The sequence below is a fragment of the Heptranchias perlo genome, unplaced genomic scaffold (genome assembly GCF_035084215.1).
Source record: "Heptranchias perlo isolate sHepPer1 unplaced genomic scaffold, sHepPer1.hap1 HAP1_SCAFFOLD_255, whole genome shotgun sequence".
Taxonomy (NCBI): Eukaryota; Metazoa; Chordata; class Chondrichthyes; order Hexanchiformes; family Hexanchidae; genus Heptranchias; species Heptranchias perlo.
In genome coordinates, this window is record NW_027139267.1 from 92,501 (window position 1) to 101,325 (window position 8,825).

Genomic DNA, 8,825 nt, shown 5'->3' on the forward strand with positions numbered 1-8,825 from the left:
CGACTCTTCGGGCCCACTCGGAGGCTGATATCTCAGGAAGGCCGAGGCCGATTTCCTCCGGGTATGGCTCGTTGCGTGCGGCAGGAGGAGGCGCAGCGTACGGTACAGAGCACTGGGAGGTGCGATGCTGCCCGCCGGAGTGACAGCGAAAGGCTGCGCACCGCTTTCCGCCTGCTAACTCGGCGTCCGTGAGACCGACCGACTTCGCTTTACCGCCGGAGCTAGAGTGGGGCAAGGGGCACGGTTGGGTACCGGAACGATCACGTTCGCACACCGGGAAGTCGAGTGCCGGGTCTCGAAACGGAGCCGGGTCAGCCCAATTTAAAACGGAGAATAGAGTGCTGCCCTCTGCGGGTGAAAACCTGGAAGTACGTTGGTTAATGATTTCCAGTTCACCCCGCTTGGTCAGGCCCACTCGGAGGCGGATAACTCCGGAACGCCGAGGCCGATTTCCTCCGGGTATGGCTCGTTGCGTGCGGCAGGAGGCGGCGCAGCGTACGGTACCGAGCACTCGGAGATGCGGTGCTGCCCGCCGGAGTGACAGCGAAAGGCTGCGCACCGCTTTCCGCCTGGTAACTCGGCGTCCGTGAGACCGACCGACTCCGCTTTAGCACCGGAGCTAGAGTGGGGCAAGGGGCACCGAAGGGTACCGGAACGATCACGTTCGCATACCGGGAAGTCGAGTGCCGGGCCGCTGAAAGCGAGCAGGGTGCCACCGCTCGGGGCCCCGGTTTGTCCGTCCCACCCGGAGGCCCATATCTCCGGAAGGCACAGGCCGATTTCCTCCGGGTATGGCTCGTTGCGTGCGGCCGGACCAGGCGCAGCGGACGGTACCGAGCACTCGGAGGTCCGGCGCTGCCCGCCGGAGGTACAGCGAAAGGCTGCAAACCACTTTCCGCCGCCTCCCTCCGCGGGCGTGAGACCGACGGTCGTCGGGTTTGGTTCCGCGGCTAGAGCAGGACGAGGGGCAGCGAACGGTACTGGAAGGAACCCGGTCGCACACCGGGAAGTCGACTAGCGGGCCGCCGAAAGCGAGCTCGGGGCCCCGGTTTGTCCGTCCCACCCGGAGGCCCATATCTCCGGAAGGCACAGGCCGATTTCCACCGGGTATGGCTCGTTGTGTGCGGCCGGACCAGGCGCAGCGGACGGTACCGAGCACTCGGAGGTCGGGCGCTGCCCGCCGGAGGTACAGCGAAAGGCTGCAAACCACTTTCCGCCGCCTCCCTCCGCGGGCGTGAGACCGACGGTCGTCGGGTTTAGTTCCGCGGCTAGAGCAGGACGAGGGGCAGCGAACGGTACCGGAACGAACCCGGTCGCACACCGGGAAGTCGAGTGCCGGGTCTCGAAACGGAGCCGGGTCGGCCCAGTTTAAAACGGAGAAGAGAGTGCTGCCCTCTGCGGGTGAAAACATGGAAGTACGTTGGTTAATGATTTCCAGTTCACCCCGCTTGGTCAGGCCCACTCGGAGGCGGATAACTCCGGAACGCCGAGGCCGATTTCCTGCGGGTATGGCTCGTTGCGTGCGGCAGGAGGCGGCGCAGCGTTCGGTACCGAGCACTCGGAGGTGCGGTGCTGCCCGCCGGAGTGACAGCGAAAGGCTGCGCACCGCTTTCCGCCTGCTAACTCGGCGTCCGTGAGACCGACCGACTCCGCTTTAGCACCGGAGCTAGAGTGGGGCAAGGGGCACCGAAGGGTACCGGAACGATGACGTTCGCACACCGGGAAGTCGAGTGCCGGGCCGCCGAAAGCGAGCAGGGTGCCACCGCTCGGGGCCCCGGTTTGTCCGTCCCACCCGGAGGCCCATATCTCCGGAAGACACAGGCCGATTTCCACCGGGTATGGCTCGTTGTGTGCGGCCGGACCAGGCGCAGCGGACGGTACCGAGCACTCGGAGGTCGGGCGCTGCCCGCCGGAGGTACAGCGAAAGGCTGCAAACCACTTTCCGCCGCCTCCCTCCGCGGGCGTGAGACCGACGGTCGTCGGGTTTGTTTCCGCGGCTAGAGCAGGACGAGGGGCAGCGAACGGTACCGGAAGGAACCCGGTCGCACACCGGGAAGTCGACTAGCGGGCCGCCGAAAGCGAGCACGGGGCCCCGGTTTGTCCGTCCCACCCGGAGGCCCATATCTCTGGAAGGCACAGGCCGATTTCCACCGGGTATGGCTCGTTGTGTGCGGCCGGACCAGGCGCAGCGGACGGTACCGAGCACTCGGAGGTCGGGCGCTGCCCGCCGGAGGTACAGCGAAAGGCTGCAAACCACTTTCCGCCACCTCCCTCCGCGGGCGTGAGACCGACGGTCGTCGGGTTTGTTTCCGCGGCTAGAGCAGGACGAGGGGCAGCGAACGGTACCGGAACGAACCCGGTCGCACACCGGGAAGTCGACCAGCGGGCCGCCGAAAGCGTGCTCGGGTCCCCGGTTTGTCTGTCCCACCCGGAGGCTGATATCTGAGGAAGTCCGAGGCCGATTTCCTCCGGCTAACTCGGCGGGCAATGTGTCCCCCCCACCATCTTCGGCTGATTACCGTGGCTGGACCGGATCAAGGAGCAACGGAACCGTGCCAGAACGACGTCGGTCGGACGGCGTGAACTGATAGTGCCGAGGCCGGAAACCGAGCCGGAAATGTGCACCGATTTATTGGTCCCACTCGCAGGCCCATATCTCCGGAAGGCCGAGGCCGATTTCCTCCGGGTATGGTTCGCTGCGTGCAGCCGGAAGGGGAGCAGCGGACGGCACTGAGCAGCCGGAGGTGCGGCGCTGCCCGCCGGAGCTGCAAGCGAAAGGCTGCGCACCGCTTTCCGCTGGTTAACTCGGCAGGCCGTCAGGCCGACCGACTCCGCTTCAGCACGGGAGCTAGAGTCGGGCAAGGGGCACCGAAGGGTACCGGAAGGATCACGTTCGGACACCGGGAAGTCGAGTGCCGGGCCGCCGAAAGCGAGCTCGGGGCCCCGGTTTGTCCGTCCCACCCGGAGGCCCATATCTCGAGAAGGCACAGGCCGATTTCCTCCGGGTTTGGCTCGCTGCGTGCGGCCGGACGAGGTGCAGCGAACGGTACCGAGCACTCGGAGGTGCGGCGCTGCCCGCCGGAGGTACAGCGAAAGGCTGCAAACCGCTTTCCGCCTCCTCTCCCCTCGGGCGTGAGACCGACGGTCGTCTGGTTTGCTTCCGCGGCAAGAGCAGGACGAGGGGCACCGAGCGGTACCAGAACGAACCCGGTCGCACACCGGGATGTCGAGTGCCCGGCCCAAACCCGCTACCCCCCCCCCCACCCGAAAGCGAGCCACGGTTTGTGGATTAAAAGTGAAGCGGCAAAGATTTGTAAAACAGCGTGAAATGATGAACCAGAAGCCCAAAGTAATGGTGGGAATAAAAGTTCCGAAATGTGAAATGGTGAACCAGAAGTTGTGTGAACTGTTTAACCCAAAGTGGCAAAAATGGATTAAAAGGGGTGAAATGATCGACCGCAAAGCAGGGCAAGCATTAAACAAAAGCAGCAGCATTTTTTAAAAAGGGACAAATGGTTTACCAGAATCCCAAAAGAATGCTCAGAGACTTAAGTGCCAAAGGGGCAAATGGTTAACCAGAAGCTGGGTGAACTGCTTAACCCAAAGTGGGAAAAAGGATAAAAAAGGGGTGAACTGATCAACCAGAAGTCGACAACAATGTGCGGCGATTAAGTCTGAAAGAGGGAAAGGTTGACCGGAAAGCAGGGAAATGATTAAACAAAAGCAGAAAAATTCAGTAAAAAGGGGCAAGTGGTGAACCAGAAGTTGGGTGAACTGCTTAACCAAAAGTGGGAAAGAGGATTAAAAGGGGAGAAATGTTGAACCAGATGTCGAAAACAATGCGCGGCGATGAAGTCTGAAAGAGGAAAAGGTTGACCGCAAAGCAGGGAAAGGATTAAACAGAAGCAGCAATATCTTTTAAAAAGGGACAAATGGTGAACCAGAATCCCAAAAGAATGCTCAGAGACTTAAGTCCCAAAGGGGCAAATGGTTAACCAGAAGCTGGGTGAACTGTTTAACCAAAAGTGGGAAAAAGGATTAAAATGTTGTGAAATGATTAACCAGAAGGCGAAAGCAAAGTGCGGCGGCGAAGTCCTAAAGGGGAAAAGGTTGACCATAAAGCAGGGAAATGATTAAACAAAAGCAGAAAAATTCAGTAAGAAGGGGCAAATGGTTAACCAGAAGTTGGGTGAACTGCTTAACCAAAAGTGGGAAAGAGGATTAAAAGGGGAGAAATGTTGAACCAGATGTCGAAAACAATGCGCGGCGATGAAGTCTGAAAGAGGAATAGGTCGACCGCAAAGCAGGGAAATGATTAAACAAAAGCAGAAAAATTCAGTAAAAAGGGGCAAATGGTGAACCAGAAGCTGGGTGAACTGCTTAACCAAAAGTGGGAAAAAGGATTAAAAGGGGAGAAATGTTGAACCAGATGTCGAAAACAAGGTGCGGCGATGAAGTCTGAAAGAGGAATAGGTCGACCGCAAAGCAGGGAAAGGTTTAATCAAAAGCAGCAATATCTTTTAAAAAGGGACAAATGGTGAACCAGAATCACAAAAGAATGCTCAGAGACTTAAGTCCCAAAGGGGAAATGGTTAACCAGTAGCTGGGTGAACTGTCCAACCCAAAGTGGGAAAAAGGATTAAAAGGGGTGAAATGATTAACCAGAAGGCGAAAGCAAAGTGCGGCGGCGAAGTCGTAAGGGGAAAAGGTTGACCAGAAAGCAGGGAAAGCATTAAACAAAAGCGGCAACATTTTTAAAAAAGTGGCAAATGGTTAACCAGAATCCCAAAAGAATGCTCAGAGACTTAAGTCCCAAAGGGGAAATGGTTAACCAGAAGCTGGGTGAACTGGTGAACCAAAAGTGGGAAAAAGGATTAAAAGGGGAGAAATGTTTAACCAGAAGGCAAAAGCAAAGTGCGGCGGCGAAGTCCAAAAGGGGAAAAGGTTGACAAGAAAGCAGGGAAATGATTAAACCAAAGCGGAAAAATTCAGTATAATGGGGCAAATGGTTAACCAGAAGCTGGGTGAAATGGTTAACCGAAAGTGGCAAAAAAAGATTTAAAGGGGAAAAATGATTAACCAGAAGTCGACAACAATGCGCGGCGATGAAGTCTGAAAGGGGAAAAGGTTGACCACATAGCAGGGAAACGATTAAACAAAAGCGGCAACATTTTTAAAAAAGTGGCAAATGATTAACCAGAATCCCAAAAGAATGCTCAGAGACTAAGTCCCAAAGGGGAAATGGTTAACCAGAAGCTGGGGGAAATGGTTAACCAAAAGTTGCAAAAATGATTAAAAGGGGTGAAATGATTAACCAGGAGGCTAAAGCAATGTGCCGCGGTGAAGTCTGAAAGAGGGAAAGGTTGACCAGAAAGCATTAAACAAAAGCGGCAACATTTTTTAAAAATTGGCAAATGATTAACCAGAATCCCAAAAGAATGCTCAGAGACTAAGTCCCATAGGGGAAATGGTTAACCAGAAGCTGGGGGAAATGGTTAACCAAAAGTTGCAAAAATGATTAAAAGGGGTGAAATGATTAACCAGAATTCGAAAATAATGTGCGGCGATGAAGTCCTAAAGGGGAAAAGTTTGACCACAAAGCAGGGAAAGCATTAAACAAAAGCGGCAACATTTTTTAAAAATTGGCAAATGATTAACCAGAATCCCAAAAGAATGCTCAGAGACTAAGTCCCAAAGGGGAAATGGTTAACCAGAAGCTGGGGGAAATGGTTAACCAAAAGTTGCAAAAATGATTAAAAGGGGTGAAATGATTAACCAGGAGGCTAAAGCAATGTGCCGCGGTGAAGTCTGAAAGAGGGAAAGGTTGACCAGAAAGCATTAAACAAAAGCGGCAACATTTTTTAAAAATTGGCAAATGATTAACCAGAATCCCAAAAGAATGCTCAGAGACTAAGTCCCAAAGGGGAAATGGTTAACCAGAAGCTGGGGGAAATGGTTAACCAAAAGTTGCAAAAATGATTAAAAGGGGTGAAATGATTAACCAGGAGGCTAAAGCAATGTGCCGCGGTGAAGTCTGAAAGAGGGAAAGGTTGACCAGAAAGCATTAAACAAAAGCGGCAACATTTTTAAAAAAGTGGCAAATGATTAACCAGAATCCCAAAAGAATGCTCAGAGACTGAGTCCCAAAGGGGAAATGGTTAACCAGAAGCTGGGGGAAATGGTTAACCAAAAGTTGCAAAAATGATTAAAAGGGGTGAAATGATTAACCAGGAGGCTAAAGCAATGTGCCGCGGTGAAGTCTGAAAGAGGGAAAGGTTGACCAGAAAGCATTAAACAAAAGCGGCAACATTTTTTAAAAAGTGGCAAATGATTAACCAGAATCCCAAAAGAATGCTCAGAGACTAAGTCCCAAAGGGGAAATGGTTAACCAGAAGCTGGGGGAAATGGTTAACCAAAAGTTGCAAAAATGATTAAAAGGGGTGAAATGATTAACCAGGAGGCTAAAGCAATGTGCCGCGGTGAAGTCTGAAAGAGGGAAAGGTTGACCAGAAAGCATTAAACAAAAGCGGCAACATTTTTTAAAAATTGGCAAATGATTAACCAGAATTCCAAAAGAATGCTCAGAGACTAAGTCCCAAAGGGGAAATGGTTAACCAGAAGCTGGGGGAAATGGTTAACCAAAAGTTGCAAAAATGATTAAAAGGGGTGAAATGATTAACCAGGAGGCTGAAGCAATGTGCCGCGGGGAAGTCTGAAAGAGGCAAAGGTTGACCAGAAAGCATTAAACAAAAGTGGCAACATTTTTTAAAAATTGGCAAATGATTAACCAGAATCCCAAAAGAATGCTCAGAGACTAAGTCCCAAAGGGGAAATGGTTAACCAGAAGCTGGGGGAAATGGTTAACCAAAAGTTGCAAAAATGATTAAAAGGGGTGAAATGATTAACCAGGAGGCTAAAGCAATGTGCCGCGGTGAAGTCTGAAAGAGGGAAAGGTTGACCAGAAAGCATTAAACAAAAGTGGCAACATTTTTAAAAAATTGGCAAATGATTAACCAGAATCCCAAAAGAATGCTCAGAGACTAAGTCCCAAAGGGGAAATGGTTAACCAGAAGCTGGGGGAAATGGTTAACCAAAAGTTGCAAAAATGATTAAAAGGGGTGAAATGATTAACCAGGAGGCTGAAGCAATGTGCCGCGGTGAAGTCTGAAAGAGGGAAAGGTTGACCAGAAAGCATTAAACAAAAGTGGCAACATTTTTTAAAAATTGGCAAATGATTAACCAGAATCCCAAAAGAATGCTCAGAGACTAAGTCCCAAAGGGGAAATGGTTAACCAGAAGCTGGGGGAAATGGTTAACCAAAAGTTGCAAAAATGATTAAAAGGGGTGAAATGATTAACCAGGAGGCTGAAGCAATGTGCCGCGGTGAAGTCTGAAAGAGGGAAAGGTTGACCAGAAAGCATTAAACAAAAGTGGCAACATTTTTAAAAAATTGGCAAATGATTAACCAGAATCCCAAAAGAATGCTCAGAGACCAAGTCCCAAAGGGGAAATGGTTAACCAGAAGCTGGGGGAAATGGTTAACCAAAAGTTGCAAAAATGATTAAAAGGGGTGAAATGATTAACCAGGAGGCTAAAGCAATGTGCCGCGGTGAAGTCTGAAAGAGGGAAAGGTTGACCAGAAAGCATTAAACAAAAGCGGCAACATTTTTTAAAAATTGGCAAATGATTAACCAGAATCCCAAAAGAATGCTCAGAGACTAAGTCCCAAAGGGGAAATGGTTAACCAGAAGCTGGGGGAAATGGTTAACCAAAAGTTGCAAAAATGATTAAAAGGGGTGAAATGATTAACCAGGAGGCTGAAGCAATGTGCCGCGGTGAAGTCTGAAAGAGGGAAAGGTTGACCAGAAAGCATTAAACAAAAGTGGCAACATTTTTTAAAAATTGGCAAATGATTAACCAGAATCCCAAAAGAATGCTCAGAGACTAAGTCCCAAAGGGGAAATGGTTAACCAGAAGCTGGGGGAAATGGTTAACCAAAAGTTGCAAAAATGATTAAAAGGGGTGAAATGATTAACCAGGAGGCTAAAGCAATGTGCCGCGGTGAAGTCTGAAAGAGGGAAAGGTTGACCAGAAAGCATTAAACAAAAGTGGCAACATTTTTAAAAAATTGGCAAATGATTAACCAGAATCCCAAAAGAATGCTCAGAGACTAAGTCCCAAAGGGGAAATGGTTAACCAGAAGCTGGGGGAAATGGTTAACCAAAAGTTGCAAAAATGATTAAAAGGGGTGAAATGATTAACCAGGAGGCTGGAGCAATGTGCCGCGGTGAAGTCTGAAAGAGGGAAAGGTTGACCAGAAAGCATTAAACAAAAGTGGCAACATTTTTTAAAAATTGGCAAATGATTAACCAGAATCCCAAAAGAATGCTCAGAGACTAAGTCCCAAAGGGGAAATGGTTAACCAGAAGCTGGGGGAAATGGTTAACCAAAAGTTGCAAAAATGATTAAAAGGGGTGAAATGATTAACCAGGAGGCTGAAGCAATGTGCCGCGGTGAAGTCTGAAAGAGGGAAAGGTTGACCAGAAAGCATTAAACAAAAGTGGCAACATTTTTAAAAAATTGGCAAATGATTAACCAGAATCCCAAAAGAATGCTCAGAGACCAAGTCCCAAAGGGGAAATGGTTAACCAGAAGCTGGGGGAAATGGTTAACCAAAAGTTGCAAAAATGATTAAAAGGGGTGAAATGATTAACCAGGAGGCTAAAGCAATGTGCCGCGGTGAAGTCTGAAAGAGGGAAAGGTTGACCAGAAAGCATTAAACAAAAGCGGCAACATTTTTTAAAAATTGGCAAATGATTAACCAG